This window comes from Gorilla gorilla, chromosome 18 (genome assembly GCF_029281585.2).
Source record: "Gorilla gorilla gorilla isolate KB3781 chromosome 18, NHGRI_mGorGor1-v2.1_pri, whole genome shotgun sequence".
Lineage (NCBI taxonomy): Eukaryota > Metazoa > Chordata > Mammalia > Primates > Hominidae > Gorilla > Gorilla gorilla.
Window position 1 is genome coordinate 117289939 of NC_073242.2, and position 26351 is coordinate 117316289.

The window sequence follows — 26351 nt, forward strand, 5'->3', positions numbered from 1 at the left end:
GTCCTTGTGGTCAGATTCACGTCAAGACTTGGGGCAACAACACCAGGATGTAATGTCCTCATCACATATATTGATCACGGGGCCTGCGGTGTTGATTTAGCCCGCTGCTGGTGGTAATGCTTGGGTTATAGTTTTTGTGCTGTAAAGTCACTATTTCACCTTATGTAGTAAGTTACAAGCATCTTACTAGGAGATCTTTAGTTAATTTTCCAAAGATTTAACGTGGAGCGAGGAGCTCAATCAATGTTGAGCTCCTCTGAGAATCTAGCCCAGCAAATCCCAGTAGGGTGCAGACCCGGGCTGTGGGGAAGGCACAGGAGAAAACCTTTGAGGGGCCTTCAGGCCGGAAGGAACTTTAGCTACTCACCAGGTCTGCCCCCTTTTTGGCAGAAAGAGAAACTGGGATCTACAGGAGAGGCGTGCCTAGGGTACAAGGCAGAGAAGGGCACAGATGGCCAACTTCACCCTCTTGTGCCCTCCAAGAGAGGACATGCACCCTTCTGCTCACCAAGGGAACAAATGCAAACTAGAGAACTTGTGGGCATCTTAGACAGGGCTTTCATCTTTTTCTTTTCCTCACCCTCCTGATCATCCTCTGGTTCCTATTATTAAGAAAAAAAAAAACCTGTCTGTCTGTCCAACTGTCTTGCTATCTCTATCTGTGTATCCTTCTCCATAGCCAACCCTTTTTTATTTCTACTATGTATATATTTCTATACATCTGCATCTATATCCACATTCCAATCTCTCTCTTTCTCTTGGTTTTCTTACCTTTCAATGTTAATTGCTAAATGGGAATAGAGTGAACAACAATAAGAGCAAAAATATAATTTCCTTTACCTTCGCAATAACATTCATAAGGTATTACTGGGAAAACATTAAAAATGGGACCCTTGTTTGAAAGTAGCAGGCAGGAAACACCAAGAAGCTAGAGAAATTCTCTTCAGAAGCCCCCTCTGGCCCACTGAGGGTCACCTTGCCAGAGGTCATCCCTGTCCCTACAGTGGCATCTCGTATAGTGTAGGGCACTGGCTGGGTGCCAATCCCGAGCTGAGTGTTGTCCAATGCAGACACCCTTGGCTGATGACCTCACACTTGCCTCAGAACCCTGGCTTTATGACCCAGCTGTGTGCTATGGTCCAAATGTGTGTGTCTCCCTCAAATATGAATGTTGAAATTCTCACCTACAATGTGATGCCATCAAAAGGTGAGGTCTTCGGGAGGTGAGTGGTTCATGAGGTAGAACCCTCATGCGTGGGAATAGTGCCCTTATGAAAGAGCCCCAAGCCCGGGCACGGTGGCTCACACCTGTAATCCCAGCACTTTGGGAAGCCAATGTGGGCGGATCACCTGAGGTCAGGAGTTTTAGAACAGTCTGACCAACATGATGAAACCCCGTCTCTACTAAAAATCCAGAAATGAGCTGGGCATGGTGGCAGGCGCCTGTAATCCCAGCTACTTGGGAGGCGGAGGCGGGAAAATCTCTTGAACCCAGGAGGCAGAGGTTGCAGTGAGTGGAGACCGTGCCATTGCACTCCAACCAGGGCAATAAGACTGAAACTCCATCTCAAAAAATTAAATAAAAATAAAATAATAAAAAAACGCCCCAGAGAGGCCCCTTGCCCCTTCCAGCATATGTGGACTCTCGAGAAGGTGCCATCTATGAATCAGGAAGTGACCTTCACCAGACACTGAAGTGGCCAGGACCTTGACCTTGGACACCCCAGCCTCCAGAACCGTCAGAGATAAATCTCTGTTGTGCATGGGCTGCCCAGTGGATGATATTTTGTTATAGCAGCCCAGGTAGACAAAGACACCAAGCTTCCTTGTCATGAGATCTGAATGAATAATTCACTGTGTGTGGTTTGACACTGCAGTGGCCGTTCTGACCCTCCACCAGCCACAGTCTCCTCCCTGGATTAAATTCCTTCTCCTGTACATGCTGAGATGTTTCTGTTCCCCGGTTGTGTCTTGACCAACAGTCTTCACGAAGTCTTTCTTTTCAAGCTTACTCTGTCATGATTTTGGTGTCTGGTCATGCCCGGAAATGGAATAGAAAGACTTAGGATTCTCCCTTCATCCTAAGGGAAATCCTTGCTTCGCTGAAAATGGGTGAAGCTGTGGGCTGAAAAAATATGTGTTCCTTCTTTATCTGAATTCTCTTCACTCAGCTTCTCTGTTCAGTCCCTGCATTATTCATTTTTGGTGCACTTCCAATGATGTCTTATTTCACAATCAGCAGTAATACTGATCATAGAAACTTTTGTATGTGCTGCTTTTTCTGTAATAAAATCTCTATTTCAGGCAGTACTCCAGTGACTAGCTGACAGGCTATCTGTTTCACAGCTATGTAGGATAATTGAGGCCCACTGTTACTTTGAGGTTTAATTTCTGAACCTAATTGTGTGTTTGCATGAGTGCAGGTGCGTGTGTGTGTGTGTGTGTGTGTGTGTGTTCGGGGGAGTCTGTGCACCCATGTGTGTGAACCCAGAATCATACAGGAGACAGGTGAATTGGTCGGCGTCTTTGAGTGGTGTGGCCTTGAAGGCACACAGCCTTCCTGGTTGACCTTAGACTGGTAAATTCAGTTCTTTGGGGCCTGTTAAATTTCAGGTAAGGTCACTGCCATTTAAGGAGATCTGTTTTGCTTGAATATTCTGACTCTCAGTCCGCAGACATAGGGAGTGTGTGAGTGTGAGTGTGTACCAAGATGAGGAGGATAATCAGGCTCCGGCTCCGTTTTTCTGACACTTTTATGGCTGCCTTTCTTCTGTGCTTGGGCTTCGTTCTCATGCTCCTTCCCTCGTTGTTGCGGGATGGCGGCAGCATCAGCAGCTGCAGAAACTCTTGTTCATTTCCTAGCTCCCAGGAGCGTCCTTTCTCCAACTTGGAATAAAAGCCCATCCTCTACCTGATTGGGCCACTCAGATCAAGGGCCTAACACTAGCAACAGTTGCTAAGGCACTGCTAGAAACCGATTAGCTGAAGCCTGAGTGTCTGAACCAATCATTGGCAAGGGGGCGGGACTTGCCCCATCCCTGGAACTATGAATGTCTCAGCCCCTTGAGATCACCTGGGCGTGGAAGAAAGTTGAAAAAAGAAATCAGAATTCGCTTAGGATGTAGGAGGCAGTGTGGATGCTGTGACAGCGACCAGTGCTGTCTACTGTAATTCCCATTTTGGTGATGAGTAGCGTGAGGCTCAGGAGGATTAAATTTGGCTAAAGTTGCAGCTGGCCAATCAAACACTGGAAACCAGATGTATTTTGGCTCTGAAGTCTTGTGGGTTTTCTGTGAACCCACAACTACTCCCTATAGATCGGGGACGCTGTGCCAAGCAGCTTTGTAGACTACCAATTACTCAGCCAGCCTGGGAATCGCTGCAGCATTATTGACAATAGCCAAAAGGTGGAAGCAACCCACGTGTCCATCAATGAATGAATGAAGAAAGAAAATGGTGCATCCAAGTAATGGAGGATTATTCAGCTTTAATAAGGAATGAAGGGTGGACACCTGCTACAACATGGATGAACCTTGGGGACATTCTGCAAAAGAGCCAGTCACCAAAGACAAACACTGCATGATTCCACTTTGATGAAGCACCTAGAGTAGGCAGAATCATAGAGACAGAAAGTAGAAGGCACCGGGCGCAGTGGCTCCCGCCCGTAATCCCAGCACTTTGGGAGGCCGAGGCAGGTGGATCTCCTGTGGTCAGAAGTTTGAGACCAGCCAGGCCAACATGATGAAACCTTGTCTCTACTAAAAATACAAAAATTAGCTGGGCGTGGTGGCATGCGCCAGTCATCCCAGTTACTCAGGAGGCTGAGACAGGAGAACTGTTTGAACCCAGGAGGCAGAGGTTGCAGTGAGCCAAGATCGTGCCATTGCACTCCAGCCTGGGCAACAAGAGTAAAACTTCATCTCAAAAAAAAAAAAGAAAAACAAAAAGAAAAAGATAGTAGAAGGGTGATTGCCAGGGACTTATGGGGTGGAGATGGGGAGTTATCATTTAGTGGGGACAGCGTTTCAGCTTAGGAAGATGAAAAAGTTCTGGAGGTGGATGGTGGTGACGGTTGTACAATAGTATGAATATAGTCAACACCACAGAACTACACGCTTGAAAGTGGTTATTGTGGTAAATTTTATGTATATTTTACTACAATTAAAAAAAAACAATTTTTTAAAAAGTTGTGCTCCAGAGAAAGTGGACATTTTAACTTCTGCATGGAGGGGTTTGGCTACAACGTTCAAAACATCTGTCATGACTCTGGAGCCTCCGAAGCCTCCTAACTTCACTGGCCAGTGATGTCCACTGCCTCTTCCTCTCTTGAATGTCATCTGGAAAAGTGAGCGGTGATATGTGGAAACGCTTCTCAATGCTCTTCCTGACAGCAATAGTTGGCCTGACACTAGAATTCTTCTCCACTGTACACTGACCCCTGTTGTGTGTCTGTTATCACCATGTTACACGCCTACATTTTTAGCAACGTGTGACCTTGCACGTTTCCTGCCACCCTCCGCCCCTGACATGAGTAGTCTTGCATCTCTCTCCCCAGCCAGACAGCATGCATGGGCCAGAGTCATGTGCTTGGGGAAAAGGTGGGTTGTATCGACTCCACAACAAGTCAGAGTGCAGTGGGCCCATGTTTTGTAAAACATATGTTTGGCAAATGACTCCCTGTGGGTTGCAGAAATCCAGATGGGGGAAGTTTTCTAAGTGTGATGTCAGAATGTTACATCTGCTGATCCCACGGGTGCATGTGGCCAATAAGAAGACGTGAGTTGGTTTGTCCGAGAAATTGCACGGCATGGAGATCTGGGGGGCACATTCGAATCTGGAAAACAAAGGCCATATTGTGCACAGCCCTCTTTGGGCTTGGGTATTGTTAGAGCTGGGAGAAGTCTTAACATTGCCTAAAAGAGCTCCCAATTTTATGCACAAGGAAACTGAGGCATGGGGTGGTGGGTAAGGTGAGTTGCTCAAGGCTGTCTAAGGCTGGAACTTGAACCTGGGGCTCTGTAGTCTCAGCACAGCACCCTCAGCCCCATCACGCTGGACTAAGGCAGAGATTAAGGTTCTGGGTGTAACGTCAGACTGCCTGGAGGGCTAAGGCTCTGTTCCATCTGCTGAAAAGCTGTGCCACCCTGAGCCTCAGTTTCCTCATCTGAAAGCAGGGATTACAACAGGGCTTGTAGGTAGGGGTGTGTGTGCTGGGGGTGCTAAGTGATAGTGAAGATGATGAGTGTGAACAGGTGATGGACAGCAGCATGTGCCCAACGCCGTGCTCAGCATTTCATGTCCAAGTTCTCACTATGCTCACTCAGCCTCCATGCAGCCCCACAACATGGGCACCACTATCCTATCCTCTCCCATTTAATAATGAGGCGGCCAAGGCTGCTTATGAAAAGAAACGAGGCGGTGCCTGTTGCATACAAAGATCCCAAACCCTAAACCTCTTTTACACATAGCTGGGAAGAAATGCATTTACTTTCCCTGGCCTTGGGCCAGTGGGTTGTTTAGAAACCTTCAGGGGAGCAGGAAGATGCAGCCCACAGCACGGAGATGGCCTTCCCGGGTCCTTGAGAAACAGGTATTTCATGCTGTGTTGGCACACAAGAGCCCGCCAACAATCCCTGTGCTTGTCTGCCTGGACTGTTGGGTAATTTTACAAATTGGCTTTTACTGGCAGGGGAGGTGGGCAGATGTAGGTAGTGGAATATTCCAGTAGGTCACAGGTTCAGATCCAGCCTGGTGGTTGGTGACTTCTGGGGTCATCTGCCCTCTGAGAAGCTGTTTGTCTATACTGATTGGGAACCTGGATCAATGCATTCAGCGAAGCCTGTTAACCTACTTGATTCCAGGCCTGTGCTACCTGCTGAAGACACAGTGGTGAACAAGACTGATAGAAATCATGTATTGATGAAAGTTTGAATCTAGTAAAAAAGAGAGATAATCATCCAAGCTTTAACGACGACTGAGGGTGCCCAAGTTACCCCTCCTCCTGTTTAGTTTCTCATGGTTGACAAGTTAATAAATAAGCAAATTTAAAAAATACATATGTCTATCTCAAGATGAGGATGGAAGCCTCATTCATGAGTGGGGTTATTGACGCATCCAACTTAAAGCCTCTGGGAAAGACAGTGTTCTGGGATAGCCCATGCTTCCCTTGTCTTCTCCCTGTCTCTGCCAGAATTGAAGGTGGCTGGACCCTCATCAGGAAGGATAGACATAGCTTACCTGTGCAGGTGCAGGCTGAGGTGCTGAACATCCAGGAGTGAAAATGGGAGCTGCTCCAAGAAGAGGCAGAGAACAGAACTCGGCTCTAGGATGCTGAGTCAAGTTATCATGCACTTGTGTCAGATGTCACTGCTCAAAATAGCTGCATGAGAGGCTGCAGTGAGCCGAGGTCGTGCCACTGCACTCCAGCCTGGGTGACAGAGCAAGACTCCATGTCGAAAAATAAAAAAAAAATTAATAAAAAAACAAAATAGCTGTATGACTCCTCCCCCTTTTAACTTCGGGGAGAGAGAGTTTGAGGTGTAGAGAGGAGAGATGGGCAGGAAGGACGGGTTCTCACCACGCTTTCCCACTGGGGAGAGAACAGGTATGTGTCCTCCCCTTGGGGAAAATACAGGGGCAAATACAGGGCACCAAGACAGCGAATTTCAGGGACTCCTCCTTGTCTTCAAGGAAGAGACCATGGATTCCAGATCCAGAGGACAGGTAGATGTTGGCCTGGCAGAAGTGGGGCTGGGGAGGAGGTTTTAGCCGGCGATTACTGCAGATCAAAGTCCCCAAGGAGAAAGAAAATATGGTCGGCCTAGGAACTGAAAGAAGTTTGGAGTGTTCAGCCTAAAATGAGGCATTTTATGTAAATTAGTGGGCATGATTCCTGCTACATAATATGTGCCTGATGGCTTATGGTTATTTTGCAGAAGTTTACTTCTTACTGGGTGGAGACACTTGGCATTTGTAAATGAGAATGCCAATTTGAAGGAAGATAAGAAAAAGAACAAAACCTCCTAGCATAAACAGGCATCCTTGTATTAAACATCTCTGAGTGGATTCCTAAGAGCTGCGAGTCCGTGGGGAGGGGGTGTGGGAGAGGAAGTCTGGAGAGGAAAGCAGGTGCCAGTCTTGGGGATGTTTGCACCTTCTCTTGAGGGCAATGGAGAGTCATTTAAGAAGGAGCTGGTTGTGATCAGGTGTGGGTTGGAGGACATCATAGCTTGCAGGGGGACCAGCTGGGAGCAGCTACCAGCATCCAGGTAGGGAATGCAGGAGCAGGGTGGTGGTGATAAGGTGCTGCCGGGATCCAAGAGACATTTGGGGAGCGTGATTGACAGGTCCCTGTGCTGATTGGATGGAAGGTGGAAAGAAGAATGAGTTGGAAATGATTCCTGGGGACTGCCAGGCAGGAGAGGGGTGAGAAGGAGGGATGAGATGGTGCTGGGAGTCCAGGCAGGGACATCAAGCTGGTCAGGACTCAGGAGAGAGCAGCAGGCTGGGGAGAGAGGCGGTGATGAGTGTGGTGGTTTTGGACAAGATTCCCAGGGAAGGAGGAGCATGAGAAGACCTGGAGTAGAACCTTACGAAACCAGTGTATGAAGAGCGAACAGGGGATGGGAGAAGGCTGTTTCTTGGACAGAAGGCGCCATCGATCAGAACCCTCAGCTGAACGGGACAGAGGGCTCAGCTTGGATGCTCATGTGACCTCAGTCAGCGGATACTCTATTAAAGTGCCAACTGTATGCAGAACCCAGAACTAGGAGCTTTGTGAGCCCTGAGGAGGTTTAAGACACAGAACCTGGAGGCTTTGTTATTTAATGCTTCTATTTCTCACATACACCACTTGAGATATTCCTTCCAGAACTTTCTGTGCCCCTCAAAAATGGGGATGTGAGCAGCCTGGGTCTGTGGTCCCTGAGTTTGGCTGATCTCAGGACCAGATTAAGAAGTGAAAAGAGGTGGATGCTGGGACCCTTCCCTAAGCAGAGACTAATTCTATATGGGCATCACCCGAAAATCTCTGTTGAAAGAGTGTACCCATTTCCTGTTGCCACTGTAACAAATTGTCACAAAGTCAGGCCCTTAAATCAATACAAATATATTTTCTCATAGTGATGGAAGTTAGAAGTCCAAACTGAGACTTACGGGGCTCAAGTCAAGGTGTCTGCAGTGCTCGTTCCTTCTGCAGGCTCTGGGGGAGGACCCACCTTTGTCCCTTCAGCCTCCAGAGGCTGCCCACGCCCCTTGGCTTGTGGCTACGCCACTCCAATCTCTGCTTGTGTCACCCCCTCACCTTCTCCTGTCTGATCTTCCTGCATCCCTCTCACAGGGGACCCCTTGTGAGTATAATCTAGGATAAGCTTCACATCACAAGGTCCTTAATCCTGTCTGCAAAGTCCCTTCGCCAGGTAAGGTCACATTCACAGGTTCCAGGGATTAGGATGTGGACATCGTTTGGGGGCCGTTACTTTATGTCACGGGGGAAAGACATGCATCTCTAGGCTGTCCTGCATCATGGTTATTGGCACTAACCAGCCAGGTTCCCCCACGCCCCGGCCACTGCTGAGCCCACCCTGCACCCTGGCTGCCCGCCACACCACCGGAGAGCACCTCTGCTCCACTGGGGCCGCTCAGATCTTCCTTCCTAGATCTTCTCTTCATGCCTAGTGCAATGCTCCTTAAACCTTATGGCCCACTCAAAAGGCATAGGGGATATTGTTAAAATCTAGCTCCAGCTCTGCAGCCTGGGGAGGCGCCTGATACTGCATTTCTAGAGACTTCTGGGGATGCAGATAGTGCTAGTCATGGATCACATTTTGAAAGGCGAGGCTCGAAGGGGCATATCTCATTGAGTTTCCATTCACTGCGGACCCCTTTGCCTAGAAGAGAGCTTAGCACACAGTAATTGCTTGACGAATGCTCATAAATGAATGGTGTCTCCACAGTAACACCCTGTTTCTCAGGACCAGGATCTCAGCATCTTTTTCCAAGTCTTGTCAACAGGCCCTTGGCTAACTTTGGAGCTGTGAACAGAGATGAACAAGCCACAGAAGGCACCACACTGGCTTGATGAATAACAGACCAGACAGGCAGGCAGACACACACTGGCCCCCTTTTCCCCTGTAACACGCTACCTCTATTATTTATATGCTATTTGACTTGCTTATGTGTAACTCAAAACCTTAGGTTACCTCACCAACCCCGCTGCACCCCTGTTAAATTAGGACCAATTGGGCTGAAGCAGCCCCTCTGAGCCCTCCCCCATTGTCTGTGTACGTTCCTGACTACTGTTAGGTCTCCCAAAGCTTACTGGGAATGGCCCCCAGCCCCACCAGGGCTTGGGAGCCTGCCACAGACTCACTGCAGGTTCTGTTTATTATTGTAGAGAAGCAGTTTTCCAGGGGGTTGAAATACTTACTAAAATTAAGGTGAAAAATGTAAACCACAGCCAGGTCCTGTCACCTGATGCTTCCAAAGCCTCTTGTTTCTCCAGGCAACCCCTTCTGCAGGTCTCAGCTCCGGTGAAGAAGAAGGCCAGCTGCCTAGCAGACAGGGACAAGGAGTGTGCCCACATCTCTGGGGCAGGCACAGCTGTCCTAGGAAGTGGAGGCACCTGCTGAGCTTGTACAAAAAAGGCCGCTTGGGAAGGTTGAAGAAATCCAGTTGCGTGAGCTTGACAAATGATTAGAGGAGAAAGAAAAAGAGCCCGCAAAACCCACGGGCATTTGAGGGACCGACCATCCGCTTGGAGTCAACTCTATCTCATAACGAACGAAGTAAATATTCCACCCCAGCCTGAGGACTCTCAGCATCTTGGCATCTTGGGGTCTGCGTTACATCAAAGGGAAAGGATGAAGCATTCTGACAACTTTAAATACCAACGGCAGTGCCTATTCAAGGAAAACCACAGAGGGGCTGCCTTCCCTACCCAGAACGCCAATTCTGTTTCCTAGGAATTAACTACTAAGCAGCTTTTTATTTTCGGCAAGCACCCTCCCTCACTTTTTTTTTAAAGATGGGAAAGGAGGGCGATTTAGGGAGACTTAGCCTTAAAAGCTTGTTAAAATGGCACTGGCTGCAGCGGGAGGATGGAGCTGGAAGTGCCCTGTGCTATGGGGCGGGGACTGTCACCTCAGGGCTCTGCAGGAAGCCACATTCTCCCAACTAGGTCCAAAGAGGACTCAGGCACCTTCGGAGAGGCCCTTCCCAACTTCCTCCAGAGATTAGATTAGCAAATGGGGAAAATAGTAGATTTTTATTAAACATTAATGAATCTGAACTTTTCTTCCAAAGCAGGTTCAAGTTCAGGATACATCTTTGACAGCTTTTAGCAGCCAGCTCAGTGCTGGAAGGTGCCCTCCATATATATTTTTTAGGCGATGTATCATTTCTGATATAGAAGATGATGGAATGTGGATTTTAGGATCTGGGTTCAAAGCCCAGCTCTTCAGCTGTTTGGGGCTGAGTGATGTCAGGAAAACCCTAGTCTGTGGGACTCTCTCCATCTGCGAAGGTGCCTTCCTTTTCACAGAGACGTTAGGAGGCTAAAACCAAGAGGGGACCCTACCAGTTCTCACAGGTGACATGTGAGAAGGCGGTGATGGGATGCTTGGAGCTTTGATGGAGGAGGGGCTGTTGGAGCCAGGCAGGTGGGGCTGTGATGAACCTCCCTCTGTCTCAGACTCTGCTGCTGTGCAGGGCGAGGGGCACCTGTGAGACTTCCATTCCTAGGGAGCTGTTTATGTTCATGGCACTGAGATCGTTAAAGACCCATTTATCCCAGGTTAGAAACAGGATGATACATCTAAGAAGCAAAGACTTATGACTGCAAATGGTACCTCTCCACCTGGCGTTGTCCACGTATCAGATCATCAGGAGATTATCTGTGGGAACTGCCAGTGGGGGCACCACCGTCAAGGATGCTGAAAGGACTCAGAGACCTGGTTGAGGTCCCAAGATGAAATACCATGGTGGGGACATCCCCTCTGCCCCTTGAGCAAAGGAAGAAGGAATTAGCCCAAGTCTCAGAGTTTATGGGACCCCTGACTCAAGACATACCTAGTTATTCTGATGTCCACTGAAAAAGGAGTTATAGTGGGGATTTCTGCTGTTCGATGAGCTTTGGAAAAAAGTGTTGATGGACATCAGTCAGTTTTAAAAATTATCAGATGAAACTTCTACCTTGTAACTAATTTAAAATAGTATAGACAAAGGTACTTCTGGAGCGGGGGTCTCCAGGGCAGCTCACTAGATCCAGGTGCTGGGCTGAGCACTGTCCGTTCCATCTCTCTCAGTTCTCAGAGCCAACCTGTAGGGAAGACACTGCCGCTGCACCCATTTCACAGACGTGAAAGCATGCACAGAATAATTTTTAAAAACCACACACCAAAAAGTGAAGAGAAATAGTGAGTTAGGGAGGAGGACCTTGAACCCAGACAGGCAGATGTCAGAGCCAGCATGGTTCTACCTGGCTGTCAAATCAAGTCAGGGTGTGTGTGTGTGTGTGTGTGTGTGTGCACGCGCACGTGCATGTGTGCTAAACACATATTCAGTTCTGCCATTTTTTCATTTACAGAAACGTTTTGGAGTCTATTAATCTGCTGCTCATTTTCGAAAATGCCATCAGCATCTTTCCTGTAACATGTAGAGGGCCCCCTCCTTTGGAAACTGCGGTGTGTGGCTGGCAGGTGCAATTGTTTGACCATTTCTGAGTAGCGCTCATTTCTGCAGGCTTCTGCCAGTTTGGAGCTGTCACAAGCAAGGCTGCCGGGGGCCTCTTTGCTCCTTTATGTTTGGACACCAATGGTTGCTTTGCTGTAGGAAAGACGGTGAGATTTCGGGGTAGGATGCAGGCGCTGTCGGTGCTGCGAGGGGGTGGCAGTAGCTCTGCTGGCTTGGTGCGAACTGTGCGTGGTTGGGGGGTGAACTGGGTGAGTAACTGTGCAGCCTGCCAGGCCCTTGTGTGAGTCTAGGACAGATGAGGAACGCAGGAATTTAATTCCAGATGATTACCTTCCTCCTTTTGAACGCTGAATCTTGCAGGAGAGCTGCCAGGGCTCTTCACAAATCTAAGGCAATTCAGATGGTGGGTGGTCTCCTAATCACCAGGCAATTAGATGTGAGGAAGCATTTCCCCGCAGACGTGCGCATTTATTCAGCTGCTTGGTGAGCTCAGCGCCGGCCTCCTCATGTATCCCGACAGCGCAGGAAGTCAGTGCCTGGGAACCGCCTGAGGATTTCTGGGCGACCAGGAGCCAGGGCCACCACCGTTCCCGGGACGGGGAAGAGGAGGTTCACATTTCACTCCTGGAAGGAGAAAATGGAAAATGTTCTACCAGGAGGCACGAATCACTCTGGCACATGCGGTGATAGCTGCAGCAGGAACGAATTCAGCCCATGACATTCGAGTGTACCAGAAATTCTCTTTATTATCAGTTTCTTCTCAATCCCAATTGCAACTCTCGCCTGCCCAGCCCCATGCATCAGGGTTTTTGAGAGATTTAACTTTGGTCTTTTTACCCTTTTAGGGGGTTGGGCTGAGACCCTTAACATCCTCCAAAGTATGTTAAGGGTCTCAGGGGGTCTCAAGCCATCAGAAATATTTGGGGGAGGGGGTCTGGTGCTCCTTCCACCAGGGTCACTGTGGAGACACCTGCGGTGCACGGTCACAGCTCCTGTGGGCAGGAGCTGTTGACGACACAGGTGCGTGGCGGGGGCGGCCAGAGCCTTCTAAGAGCTGCAGGAATGCCCGACCCACGCTCTAGGGCAGGAAGAGCAGCGGGAAGCCGTGGGAGGCCAGCCAGCCGTTTAGCTCCTCCCTGGGAGCCATTCTCCAGCAGAGCTGCCAGATTCATAAATAAAAGTACAGGATGCCCGATTCAATGTGCGTTTTACATAAGCAATTCTGGTCATGATCCTGTGGCTGCTGTAACAAATCACCCCAAACTGGGGCGCTTAAAACAGCAGAAACGTATTATCAGTCTAGAGGCCAGAAGGCCAACGTCAAGGTGTCAGGGCGGGGCTCCCCCCGGAGGATCCAGGACCCTTCCGGCCTCTTCTTGCTCCTGGGGGCTCCTGGCGTCCCTTGGCTCGTGGCTGCATCGCTCCAGTCTCTGCCTCCGCCCTCACGCGGGCTCCTCCCTTGGCGTCTTTCCTCCTCTGTCTTCACCTCATTGGTATGAGGACACCAGTCACTGGACTTAGGGCCCGCCCTGCTCCAATGTGACTTCGTCTTAACTAATTACCTCTGCAAAGAACCTATTTCCATATGTAGTCACCTTCTAAAGTTCCGGGTGGGCATGAACTTCTTGGTGGACGCTATTCAACCCATAATAACAATGAAAAAGTTTTTTTTACTTCTACAGGACCTATTCTATGCTAAAATAGTTCTTTTTTAAATCTGAAATTCAAATATTAGAAGACATACTTATACTAAAAACTATTCATTTTTACCTGAAGTTCAAATATTGCATGAGATGTAGATATTAAAATTATTTATCTGAAATTCAAATATTGCATGGGATATACTTATACTAAAAAGGCATCCCTATTTTATCTGATAACTCTCTTCCTGCGTCCCCCCGCGTCCGTGTGTGTCCTGCCCCTGTGCCGTTCTGCCGTCTTTCAGGCCTCCGCGTTTCCGTGGGAGAGAGAGAGAGCGCACAGGTCACCCACCCCCGGGGCACTGCAAGTGTTAACCGCCCTCCCCCACCCCCACTGGCTGCAGGCCCCAGTCCTGCGGGTGTGAGGAGAGCTCAGACTTTGGAAACTGAATAATGCTGCTCTCGCCTTCCTGCATGGGGGTAGGGAAAGGAAATGCTTTAGTGAGATTGCAAAGCAGGAAAAAAAAAAAAAAAGGTCAATCAGTAACTCTTTTCTCTGTATCCATTAGAGATTGCTGGTGAGACAGCAGCCACTGCTCCCAGGCCCGAGAACAGGGGCAGCACCAAAGCTGGTCAGTGTTTCCTCCTTACAGGTAAGGGAGGTGGGGAAGAGGAGAGAACTTGACGGCCTTGCTTATTAATTCAGAAAATGTATTAAGGTTGGGTGTGTGGGGGAGTGTGCAGTGAGCAGATAGGGAATCCACAGGCTGTGATCCAGATCCTTGTTTGGGGCAGAGTGACCCGGGCACAGGCACGTAGCACACGGCGTCGGATGGCTCCTGTGCCCGGTTCTGTGCAGAGCCCTGAACAGGACAGTTCTCACAACAGCCCAGCAGCCTCAGTGAATGTCCTGTGGACACCTGAGGGACACTGAGAGGTAGACCACGGTCCTCAAAGTCACGCAGTTGGTAAGTGAGGGAGTGGAAGTGACTGACTCCCCTTGGCCTGACTCAGAACCGACAAACGCGGAAACCCAAACTTCTGAGGCTGTTCCTTCTCTTGGATGTGCATGTATTTCTTCGTTCCTTGAGTAATGATTGCATTTTACTATGGGCTGGAGGCTGAGAGAGGCTCAAGGCCACACGTGGTAACATCACACACGGCTCCAGACTCAACGGATAATACGACAGTCCTATTGCACTTCTAGAAATTCAGGATAAAAAAAAATAATGTGCGTACCCAGGGAGAAAAAAACGACAAAGCACCCATCACAAATATTTATGCCCCAAATAACATACCCCAATAACATGCTTTACCATTTTTGTAAGAAGTAAAAATTGGTTAAAAGTACAAAAAGGAATAGCGAGAAACACCACGAAAAGGGATTCTCTAAACTTTTAAACGATCAGGTAAAATGAAATTTGTTTATTAAGTTGATGTCTTGGTCTGTTTTCTGTTGCTATAACAGAACACCTGAGACAGGGTAATTTACAATGGAAAGGAATTTATTTCTTACAGTTCTGGAGACTGGGAGGTCTCCAGAAGGGGCGGCATCTGGTGAGGGCCTTCCTGCTTGTGGGGACTCTCTGCAAGGTCCCATGGGGGTGCAGGAACTTATTTCTTAAAGTTCTGGAAGCTGGGAAGTCTCCAGAAGGGGCGGCATCTGGTGAGAGCCTTCCTGTTGGTGGGGACTCTGCAAGGTCTCATGGGGGTGCAGGCATCTCAGAGTGAGGGGGCTGAGCCTGCAAGTCAAGCCCTCCCTTTCTCCCCTTGGAAAGCTGCTCGTTCCCACCCTCACGACCTCATCTAATCCTAACCACATCCCAAAGCTTCCAACTCTCCAATAGCAGAGGCAGATTTCCTATCCTGTTACTGTCACCATGGGGATTAAGTTTCAACAAGAGTTTGGGAGAGGACAAACATTCAAACCTTGGCAGTTGACTTAATGGATACAAACAAAAGTTATATTACAAATGGAAATTCAAGGGTGGTGTCAACACAGATGCCACCTTCTCCCCCTTGTTTTCAGGGACTAGGCTTTATTTCCGACCTTGGCCTTCTCAAGGAGACTAGTTAAAGCCCTGCCATCCTGGAGGCACCTGGCCAGCCCTAGCCCCAGCCCACCCTGACAGCTCTAGAGCTGTCCTTCCGTTAGATGGCCCCCTATACCCTGAAGCCTTAAACGACACCCAACACCATGATCCTACTGGACAGTGCCCTAAAATGCTCCTGGGTCGTTTCATGCCTGGAAGGCAGGAGGAAGCTAAAATCCCACCGTGTTTTCTCCAGTGGTTGGACTGTCTGCCCCATAAGGGAACAAAAGCTCCATCGACGAGCATGGATCCAGAAGCCTAGGAAATCAGGCTGGAGCCTTCCTTACTTCTGCTGTCTGCAGTGACCACTCTGGATTTGGGATCCAGCCTCCCTGAGACTGTAAACATCTGGGTGAGAGCCAGCCGTGGCTGAGCCCGTAATTACTGGCTGCAGCCTCCCTACGGCGGCACAGAGGAGGTGGGTGGAGAATGGTTAGCAGGGCCTGTGTGATATGAGTCCCTAAAAACACTCTCAATCAATGGGCAGATTGAGCCTTCTCAAACCATGTCACATACCAGCATCTGTGACATGTGGTCCAAATCAACTTGGCTTAGCCTTCCATCTGGAAGGATATCATTAGAGGTAGTTGAAACCAGGAAACTTCACACCAAAGACATGAGGCCATAGTTTGAGACAATGTGGTATTCACCTCCAGCTCCATACAGTCCTTGGGTAAATGGTGGCTTAATGTTTGGCCTCAGAAGACTTTGCTCTTTTACTAGAGGCTAAATTTGTCCCCGAGTGCCCATGGCCCTGTGGAAAACTTGGGCTAAGACTTCAGATATGACTTAACTTTTGGTCAAGATACAGACATGCATTCATGCAAGTAAACAGACGCATGCCTGTGTGTCTGCCGCATGCAGGGGGTGGTGGGGAGAGGAGAAGGAAACCCACAGTTTCTCTGTTGTTTCAGGGACCTGTTTCAGGCCTAAAGTTTCCTAAAACAGTCATGCACGTGTTTGTTCTCCATCCTCACTTCACTCCGAGCACTGTGAGTCACAGCTTCACGGCAAAGCCCTGTGTCGGTGAGCAGTGGTTCGCTGCTGGCTTTTGTACATGCAGGTCTGAATGTGCTGCAGAAGAGGGTGCTTCCCAGAGATCACCCCTGTGACAGACAGATCGATTGAAGGACCCCTGAGTGGCTGAATTGAGAAGAACAAGCATATTAGGAGGCCATACAATGGGAGCCTCTCAGGCAGACAAAGCCGTGGAAACTGCAGACTTATTTGTATGTTTTAGTAAATACCTTTGCTTCATTTTCCCCATCTCCGCCTGGACTGAGGGTCACCTCACCTCTCCTGGTGTCCAGAGCCTCCTTCAGGACAGATGTTTCAAACCTGAGTTCTCACAAACAACGGGGTCCAGCCCTTCTCAACACGGGAAAGCCCTTGAGCCATCTTTGATTTGTGTGTTTTGATCTAATTGCACTACTGCTTGCAATGCTTGTTTTTAGCAGTGAGTGCTGGTTTAATTTGTTTCTTTCTGGTCTCCCAGCCCCACTCCAGAATTTTGGCTCCTGGAGAGGAGGGGCCCTGAACTGGCATTTTCAGTGAAGCATCCCAGTGCCTTGAATCCAGTAAGCAGCCAGGTGTCTGTTGGCTTCATGGTTTAACAACCTACCATTTGAAGAATCACAGAGATGAATTAAAAAGAGCCCCGGAGAGGCTCCCCGATCCAGTTGCACTTCCTGCTTAAGCAAAGTAAAGAAAAACAGGAATGAAAACATAACCCAATGGGTTAGTTCCATGCTGGCCATTGATGAGGTTGCAGCCACCATCAGAAGGCCAAACGGTTAGAAAGACACGACGGTGAGGAAGATGAGCCTCATTATCGACCGTCACCTGCAGCCCTGCACAGGTGCTCAGAATCTAACACTTGATGGCTGGTTGAGATTCGTGGAGTCCTAATTAGGAATGGGGAGTCAGGCTGGCAGGACCCAGGGAAAGCAAAAAGAGAAGGCAGAGAAGCTCCAGGTCTGCCTGTCTTCATGATCCAGAACACATAGTCCTGCTGCACAAGTAACTCACAATCTTCCTGTGTCCAGCTGTCATTAGACCCTTGGCTGATAGAAAAATGCAAGTTAGCACACCACAGCCTCGGTGTTGTCAGTACCACATGTAGCTCTCTCCAGCACACAGCACAAGCACCATCCTATAAAGTCCCCAGCAAGCCTTTGTCTCCTTGCAGTCAGCTCCTCTCTTGCTGGCCTGCCTGTTGCCTCCTTGCCGTGTATTTTCCTACTTTCTCTAATAAATTTGCCTTTTTTTGTTGTTGTTGAGATGAAATTTTGCCTCAGCCTCCCAAGTAGCTGGGACTACAGGTGCGTGCCACCACGTCCATCTAATTTTTGTATTTTTCGTAGAGATGGGTTTTCACCACGTTGGCCAGGATGGCCTTACCTCTTGACCTCCTGATCCGCCTGCCTCAGCCTCCCAAAGTGTTGGGATTACAGGCATGAGCCACCGCACCTGGCCTAAATCTGCCTTTCTTAACCTACAGTTGTCTTTACCCTGAGCCACTGGCCCCAGATAGTCACTGCTCACCCGTGACAATATTTCACCACTGAGATCATTTATCCTCAAAAAAATGAGTAGAATGGCCACGGAATTGTGTCCAAAGAATGAAGGAGCAAAACAGTCTTGGAGCCTTGGGAGCAAAACATCTGCATTACTAATATCCTCCCAAGTCCACCAAGCCTCAGCTAGGAACGGTTCCCCACTTGTGAAGTGTCTGATAAGTTCTAGTTTCCTTCCTTCCTTTCTTCCTTCCTCTCTCTCTTCTTTCTTTCTCTTTCTCTCTTTCTTTTCTCTGTCTTTCTCTTATCTTTCTTTCTTTCCTTTCTTTCTATCTTTCTTTCTTCTCTCAATCTTTCTCTCTCTCTCTCTCTCTCTGACAGTCTCACTCTGTTGTTCAGGCTGGAGTACAGTGGCACAATCTCAGCTCACTGCAACCTCTGCCTCCCAGGTTCAAGCAATTCTCCTGCCTCAGCCTCCTGAGTAGCTGGGATTACAGGCTCTCGCCACTACATCCAGCTGATTTTTGTATTTTTAGTAGAGGTGGGGGTTTCGCCAAGTTGGCCAGGCTGGTCTCGAACTCCTGACCTCAGGTAATCCACCCACCTCAGCCTCCCAAAGTGCTTGGATTACAAGCGTGGACCACCACACCTGGCTCATTCATTCATTTATTCATCTGATAGGTATTTATTGAACATAAAGTACCACAGACCGGGTGGCTTAAATGACAGAGATTTATTTTCTAACAGTTCTGGAAGCCGGAAGTCTGAGATCAAGGTGCCGGCAGGACTGCTTCCTCCAAGTCCTCTCTTTTTGGCTTGTAAGAGCTGTCTTCTCTCTGTGTCCTCACAAGGTCGCCCTCCGTGCGTGTCTGTGTCCTCATCTCCTCTTATTATGGAGACACCAGTCCTACTGGATTAGCTCCCATGCTGGTGACCTCATTCTACCTTAATTACCTCCATAAATGCCCTATCTCCAAACACAGTCACATTATGACATCCTGGGGGTTCGACTTTGACATGTGACTTTGGGGGGATGCAACCCAGCCCATAATAAACAGCAAATACAATTGGAGCTTCTCACAGATACAAAGCCATTGTCATGCAGCTCATGGCCTCCCGGGGGGAAGAAGCCAGTAAGTCACAGAGATCAGTAACGCAGGTGGGGACGAAGGTGTAGAGGAGAGCCAGGCACGGAGGCCTGTTGGAGTGCGGGTGCTTTGCAATTTTAGAAGCCGAGGCCCAGGGGAGGCCTTCAAAGACGACGTCTGGGCCAAGTGCAGAGAAAGGTGGCGGGTGAGCTGGAAGGAAGCCTGGGAGAAGGCACTTTGGGCGTAGGGTTTTGAGACACAGCTGTGTCCTGCCCGTGGCACGGGAGCACTGGGGCCGGCATGGCCCGTGTGGCCTAGGTGGAGCTGGGAGGGGAGGCAGGAGAAGGGGTGCCCTCGAGATCTCGGGAGTCACTGGCCACGGAGAGCTCTCGGGCTGTTACTTCTACTATTGCCTTTTACCAGTTAAAAGCATCCTCCCATGCAAAGGCTTGAGAAGGATACAGTGGACTCTGGGGACTCGGTGGGGAAGGGTGGGAAGAAGGTGAGGGATAAATGACTACGAATTAGGTGCAGTGTATACTGCTCGGGTGATGGGTGCGCCGAAATCTCACAAATCACCACCAAAGAACTTACGTAATCAAACACCACCTGTTCCCCAAAAACCAATGGAAAGAAGAAATTTTAAAAACAAAAAAAGCATCTCCTCAGCATTGTGTTAGAAGAGCGGCAGCTGCGAGGACCTCGCTGTTCGTCACCCTCGGAAGCCGTGCCTCTCATCTGGGCCCTTGGTCTGGCATCCCCGGCCAGTGCAGCCCCTTCAACCGTGGGGTAGGTGGCGGGCAGAGGGGCCAGCCTGGCTGCCTGGCATCCCCGTGGTTCCTGCAATAAATAACAAGCCTCACTGACAAATTTGCTGTTTTCTTATACGACTGCCACGCACGCTACAAAGTGTGAGGCAAACCGCAAGTCATCGGCATCACAGCAAAACGAAAACAGACACACAACAGAAGAAACCACGCTGGTGAGGTCAACAGGGTAAGTTCTGCCTTGTAGGGTTTGCTGGGAAAAAAAAAAAAAAAAACGTGGAGAAGGAGACGTGGGGGCGGGGAGGACTGAGGTCAGAGCCAATATTGAAAGAAATCTATTTGTGGCTGTGGGAGGGATGGGGACGGCGGCAGGAATTTAAAGAGGCAGAAGTTCATTTCCTGTGATTTATGGGACTTTGCTGACTTTCACGCTCCGGTTCTAGGGACAGGGAGACCCTCCCTGCGGGAGCCGCTGCTAGAGGGAAAGGCAGCGTTGGATCCGATGCCGGCCCCAGCCTGGGAGACTTGCTTCCTCTGCAGCCTGTGATCAGGAGCGAAGTGTAGAGACCAGAATCGTTCAGATGCAGGGCTGGTCCCTGTTGATTTATGACTCAGGCAAACAGTCCATTCATCCGTCAGCAGCTCCACTTCTATCCCCAGCTTACTGGAGGCAGAAGAATGTCCCCTGGAAGTGGTCTGAGCTGCTTCCTGTGGTTGCCCCATTCCTCCGGGTGGGGGATCCTATTTTTAGAGGGCCACCATTGCCATGAAGGTCCAGCCGGCTCATCGGCACCGTGCGGCATGGTGGGACGCAGTACTGAAATTCGAGGGGGAGCTAGGCATTCAGAGCTGTTTCTTACAAACTAGAAAGGCACTGATTCTGAGGCTCCATTTCCTCCTCTGTAGGTGGAAGATAGACGAGACTATACAGGGAGGCTCAGCTGTGCCTGACACACAACAGAGATTCTCCAGGAACAGGAGATGAATGAATACAAAATCAAATAGGTGATTTCCCTCTTCTTCCAGCAGACAAACCCAGAATAGCAAAGATCACTTTCTTGCGCATCCGTGTGAAGAGACCACAAAACAGGCTTTGAGTGAGCAATAAAGCTGTTTATTTCACCTGGGTGCAGGTGGGCTGAGTCCGAAGAGAGAGTCAGCGAAGGGAGATAAGGGTGGGGCCGTTTTATAGGATTTGGGTAGGTAAAGGAAAATTACAGTCAAAGGGGGTTTGTTCTCTGGCGGGCCGGAGTGGGGGTCGCAAGGTGCTCAGTGGGGGTGCTTTTTGAGCCAGGATGAGCCAGGAAAAGGACTTTCACAAGATAATGTCATCAGTTAAGGCAAGGACCGGCCATTTACAATTCTTTTGTGGTGGAATGTCATCAGTTAAGGTGGGGCAGGGCATATTCACTTCTTTCGTGATTCTTTAGTTACTTCAGGCCATCTGGGCATATAAGCGCAGGTCACAGGGGATGCGATGGCTTGGCTTGGGCTCAGAGGCCTGACATTCCTGCCTTCTTAAGAAAAATAAAATAGTGTTGAAGTATTGGGGTGACGAAAATTTTGGGGGGGTGGTATGGAGAGAGAATGGACGATGTTTCTCAGGGCTGCTTCAACTGGGATTAGGGGCGGCGTGGGAACCTAGAGTGGGAGAGATTAAGCTGAAGGGAGGTCTTGTGGTAAGGGGTGATATTGTGGGGATGTTAGAAGAAACATTTGTCATACAGAATGATTGGTGATGGCCTGGATACGGTTTTGGATGAATTGAGAAACTAAATGGAATAACAGAAGGAGAAAAACAGGTATAAAAGGTCTAAGAATTGGGATGACTCAGGATATCTGATTAGAGAGTGCCTGAGGAGGTTCAGCATAGTCCTGCCAGCAAAGATTATTTACTTCAAGATTAAGAGTGGCAGTTTGGGGATAGCACCAGGAGATATCAGCTGTGATGGCTTGGAGAAACAGTGTAAACCGGCAGCGTAAACAAGAGCAGGGCATGTATGAGTAGTTGAGAACGGTGAATAGGAGTATGACTAGACAGAAGATAGTAGGGATGACAAGTTCTTTTGGGCACAGTCTAAGTTGGTCTGGTGTCTGGAATGAGACTGGGGCCTAATAAAAAGGAGCGTCTATACAGGAGCTCAAATGGGCTGTACCTTGTAGCATTCCGAGCACAGGCCTGAATTCTGAGAAGGGAAAGTGGTAAAAGTATTGTCCAGTCCTTTTTAAGTTGATGGCTGAGCTTGGTGAGGTGTGTTTTTAAAAGACCTTTAGTCTGTTCTACTTTTCTTGAAGACGGAGGACCGTAAGGGATATAAAGGTTTCACTGAATACTAAGAGCCTGAAAAACTGCTTGGCTGATTTGACTAATAAAGGCTCATCTGTTATCAGACTGTATTGAGGTGGGAAGGCTAAACTGAGGAATTATGTCTGACAGAACGGAAGAAATGACTGCGATGGCCTTCTCAGACCCTGTAGGAAAGGCCTCTACCTATCCAGTGAAAATATCTCCCTAGACTAAGAGATATTTTAGTTATCTGACTCAGGGCATGTTGAGTAAAGCTAATTTGCCAGTCCTAGGTGGGGCAAATCCTCGAGCTTGATGTGTAGGGAAGGGAGGGGGCCTGAATAATCCCTGAGGAGTAGTAGAATAGCAGATGGAACACTGAGAAGTTATTTCCTTGAGGATAGATTTCCACGATGGAAAGGAAATGAGAGGTTCTGAGAGGCGGGCTAGTGGCTTGTACTATAGCATAGCCTGCCTTTGCTGGTATGTGGCAATTAGGCCTGGTGGAACTGCCATCAATAAATCAAGCGTGATCAGGGTGAGGAACAGGAAAGAAGGAAATTTGGGGAAATGGGGTGAATGTCAGGTGGATCAGAGACATACAGTCATGGGGGTCAGGTGTGGTATCAGGAATAATGTGGGAGGCCGGATTGAAGTCTGGGCGAGGAACAACGGTAATTGTGGGAGACTCAACAAAGAGTGAGTATAGCCGAAGGAGCCGGGAAGCAGAAAGTATATGCGTCAGATATGAGGAAGAAAATAGATTTTGGAAGTTATGAGAACTGTAGAGAGTGAGTTGAGCACAGTTTGTGATTTTGAGGGCCTCTAAAAGTATTAAAGCAGCGGCAGCCGCTGCACACAGACATGAGGGCTAGGCTAAAACAGTAAGGTCAAGTTGTTTGGACAGAAAGGCTACAGGGTGTGGTCCTGGCTCTTGTGTAAGAATTCTGACTGCACTAACTATGCCTAGGAAGGAAAGGAGTTGTTGTTTTGTAGAAGGTGCTTGGGTTTGAGAGATCAGTCGGACGTGATTGGCAGGGAGAGCACGTGTGTTTTTATGAGAATTATGCCGAGATAGGTAACAGTTGAGGAAGACATTTGGGCTTGATTGAAGTAGTGGGGGCTGTCCGTGAAGCTTTGCGGCAGTACAGCCTAGGTAATTTGCTGAGCTTGATGGGTGTCAGGGTCAGTCCAAGTGAAAGCGAAGAGAGGCTGGGATTAAGGGTGCAAAGGAATAGTAAAGAAAGCATGTTTGAGATCTAGAACAGAATAATGGGTCGTAGAGGCAGGTATTGAGGATAGGAGAGTATATGGGTTTGGCACCACGGGGTGGAGAGGCAAAACAATTTGGTTGATAAGGCACAGATCCTGAACTAATCTGTAAGACTTGTCCGGTTTTTGGACAGGTAAAATGGGGGAATTGTATCGAGAGTTTATAGGTTTTAGACGGCCATGCTGTAGCAGGCGAGTGATACCAGGCTTTAATCCTTTCAAAGCATGCTGTGGGATGGGATATTGGCATTGAGCGGGGTAAAGGTGATTAGGTTTTAATGAGATGGTAAGGGGTGCATGATCGCTCACGAAGAGGGGAGTAGAGGTATCTTATACTTGTGGGTTAAGGTAGGGGATACAAGAGGAAGACACAAAGGAGGCTTTGGGTTGGGGAGAAGGGCGGCAATGAGATATAGCTGTAGTCCAGGAATAGTCAGGGAAGCAGATAATTTAGTTAAAGTGTCTCAGCCTAATAAGGGAACTGGGCAGGTGGGGATAACTAAAAAGGAGTGCTTAAAAGAGTATTGTCTAAGTTGGCACCAGAGTGGGGGAGTTTTAAGAGGTTTAGAAGCCTGGCTGTCAATACCCACAACAGTTATGGAGGCAAGGGAAACAGGCCTTTGAAAAGAAGGTAATGTGGAGTGGGTAGCCTCCATATCGATTAAGAAGGGGACGGACTTATCTTCCACTGTGAGAGTTACCTAAAGCTCGGCGTCCGTGATGGTCTACGGGGCTTCCGAGGCGATCGGGCAGCGTCAGTCTTCAGCTGCTAAGCCGGGAAGGAGTCAGTCAGAGAGCCTTGGGCCAGCCTTCCAGGGGCTCTGCGAGTGGCTGCCAGGTGAGTTGAACAGTCCGATTTCCAGTGGGGTCCCGCACAGATGGGACACAGCTTAGGAGGAATCCCGGGCTGCAGGCATTCCTTGGCCTGGTGGTCAGATTTCTGGCACTTGTAGCAAGGTCCTGGGGGAGGAGGTTCTGGAGGAACGCCTGGCCGCTGCGGTTCAGGCGTTTGGAAGTTCTTGTGTGCTGGAGATGTGGCTGGGGTTTGTCTCACAGTGGATTGCACTCACAATCTCACAAGGAATTGCAACTTTTTTCTATTATTGTACACCTTGAAGGCGAGGTTAATTAAATCCTGTTGTGGGGTTTGAGGGCCGGAATTTAATTTTTGGACTTTTATTTAATGTCGGGAGCAGATTGGGTAATAAAATGTATATTGAGAATAAGATGGCCTTTTGACCTTTTAGGGTCTAGGGCTGTAAAGCGTCTCAGGGTTGCTGCCAAACGAGCCATGAACTGGGCTGGGTTTTTATATTTGATGAAAAACTGCCTGAATGCTATCTGATTTGGGATAAAGAAAAAGGAGCATTAACCTCGACTATGCCTTTGGCTCCAGCCACCTTTTTAAGAGTAAATTGCTGGGCAGGTGGGGAAGAGCTGGTCGCGGAACTAAATTGTAAGCCGGACCGGGTGTGAGGAGGGGAGGTGATAGAAGGATTATAGGGTGGAGGAGTGGAGGCTGAGGAAGAATTGGGACTTAGCTCGGCCTGGTGACGAGCAGCCTGGGGAGGAGGGGAGAGGTCAGATGGGTCTGTAGAAAAGGAAGATTGGGAAGACTCAGCGATGCTTGGGGTTGGGACTGAGGGGACAGGCGGGAGGGAAAGGAGGAGGATCTGGGACGAGTTGCACTGGGCACAGAGACTAGGAAGGGACTGATGTGTAAAAGAATGCCTGGATGTCAGGCACCTCAGACCATTTGCCCATTTTACAACAAGAATTATTTAGATCTTGTAGGATGGAAAAATTGAAAATGCCATTTTCCGGCTATTTGGAACTACTGTCGAGTTTGTATTGGGGTCAAGTGGTATTGCAGAAGAAAATAAGGCATTTAGGTTTTAGGTCAGGTGTGAGTTGAAGAGGTTTTAAGTTTTGGAGAACACAGGCTAAGGGAGAAGGAGGAGGAATGGAAGTTGGAAGCTTACCCATAGTGAAGGGAGGCAAGCCCAGAGAAAAGAGTAGAGACACGGAGAAGGGGTGGGGGGTTCTTGCCTTCCAGAAAAGCAGAGAAAGGGTTGGGGCATGGAAATAAGGAATTGGGGCACAGAGATAAGAGGTTGGGGTGCAGAAATATGCCACTGGGGGGTTCTTGCCCCCTAGGAAAGCGGGACTAGCCGCTAAGGGTGAAGGAGAAGGGGTTGAGGGGTACTTGCCCCTGCCCCAGGAAAGCGGGACTAGCCGCTAAGGGTGAAGGAGAAAGGGTTGAGGGGTACTTGCCCCTGCCCCAGGAAAGCGGGACTTGCCGCTGAGGGTGAAGGACCAAGGCAGGCGTCCCTGCGTGGTCTGACACCCTTGAAACGTGTGTGTGTAATCAGAGAGGCAACCCTGCAGTGATTAAACACCAAGGGAAGGCTGCCTTCCCAGTCGGTGACCGGCGCCGGAGTTTGGGTCCACGGATAAAACATGTCCCTTTTGTCTCTACCAGAAAATGAAAGGAATTGAAATTAAGAGAAGGGAGAGATTGAAGTGTGGCGCCAAGATTGAAAGGAGAAAGAGGTTGAGGGATAGTGAGGGAAGTTGGAGAAGAGAGTAAAGAGAGGCCGCTTACCGGTTTTGAAATTGGTGAGATGTTTCTTGGGCTGGTCGGTCTGAGGACCTGAGGTCGTAGGTGGATCTTTCTCAGGGAGCAAAGAGCAGGAGGACGGGGGATTGATCTCCCAAGGGAGGTCCCCCGATCCGAGTCACCGCACCAAATTTCATGGGCGTCCGTGTGAAGAGACCACCAAACAGGCTTTGTGTGAGCAATAAAGCTGTTTATTTCACCTGGGTGCAGGTGGGCTGAGTCTGAAAAGAGAGTCAGCGAAGGGAGATAAGGGTGAGGCCGTTTTATAGGATTTGGGTAGGTAAAGGAAAATTACAGTCAAAGGGGGTTTGTTCTCTGGCGGGCAGGAGTGGGGGTCGCAAGGTGCTCCATGGGCAGGAGTGGGGGTCGCAAGGTGC

The 26351-nt window shown here is 49.0% G+C and overlaps 2 long non-coding RNA genes across 3 annotated transcripts; one reads left to right on the forward strand and one right to left on the reverse strand.

Annotated features, from left to right (window-relative positions):
* Nucleotides 1-1152: 1152 nt before the first annotated feature.
* Nucleotides 1153-20802, forward strand: LOC115931080 (uncharacterized). Of its 2 annotated transcripts, none has more exons than XR_004067647.3 (4): nt 1153-1207; nt 13901-13984; nt 19939-20024; nt 20702-20802. It is a non-coding gene; the product is annotated as an uncharacterized lncRNA (long non-coding RNA). The 2 variants fall into 2 exon arrangements; XR_008672356.2 differs by lacking the exon at nt 1153-1207 and adding an exon at nt 11595-11837.
* On the reverse strand, nt 20057-26351 carry LOC129527400 (uncharacterized). The gene is made up of 2 exons (XR_008672353.2): nt 24056-26351; nt 20057-21312 (listed from the first exon to the last, which is right to left on the reverse strand). It is a non-coding gene; the product is annotated as an uncharacterized lncRNA (long non-coding RNA).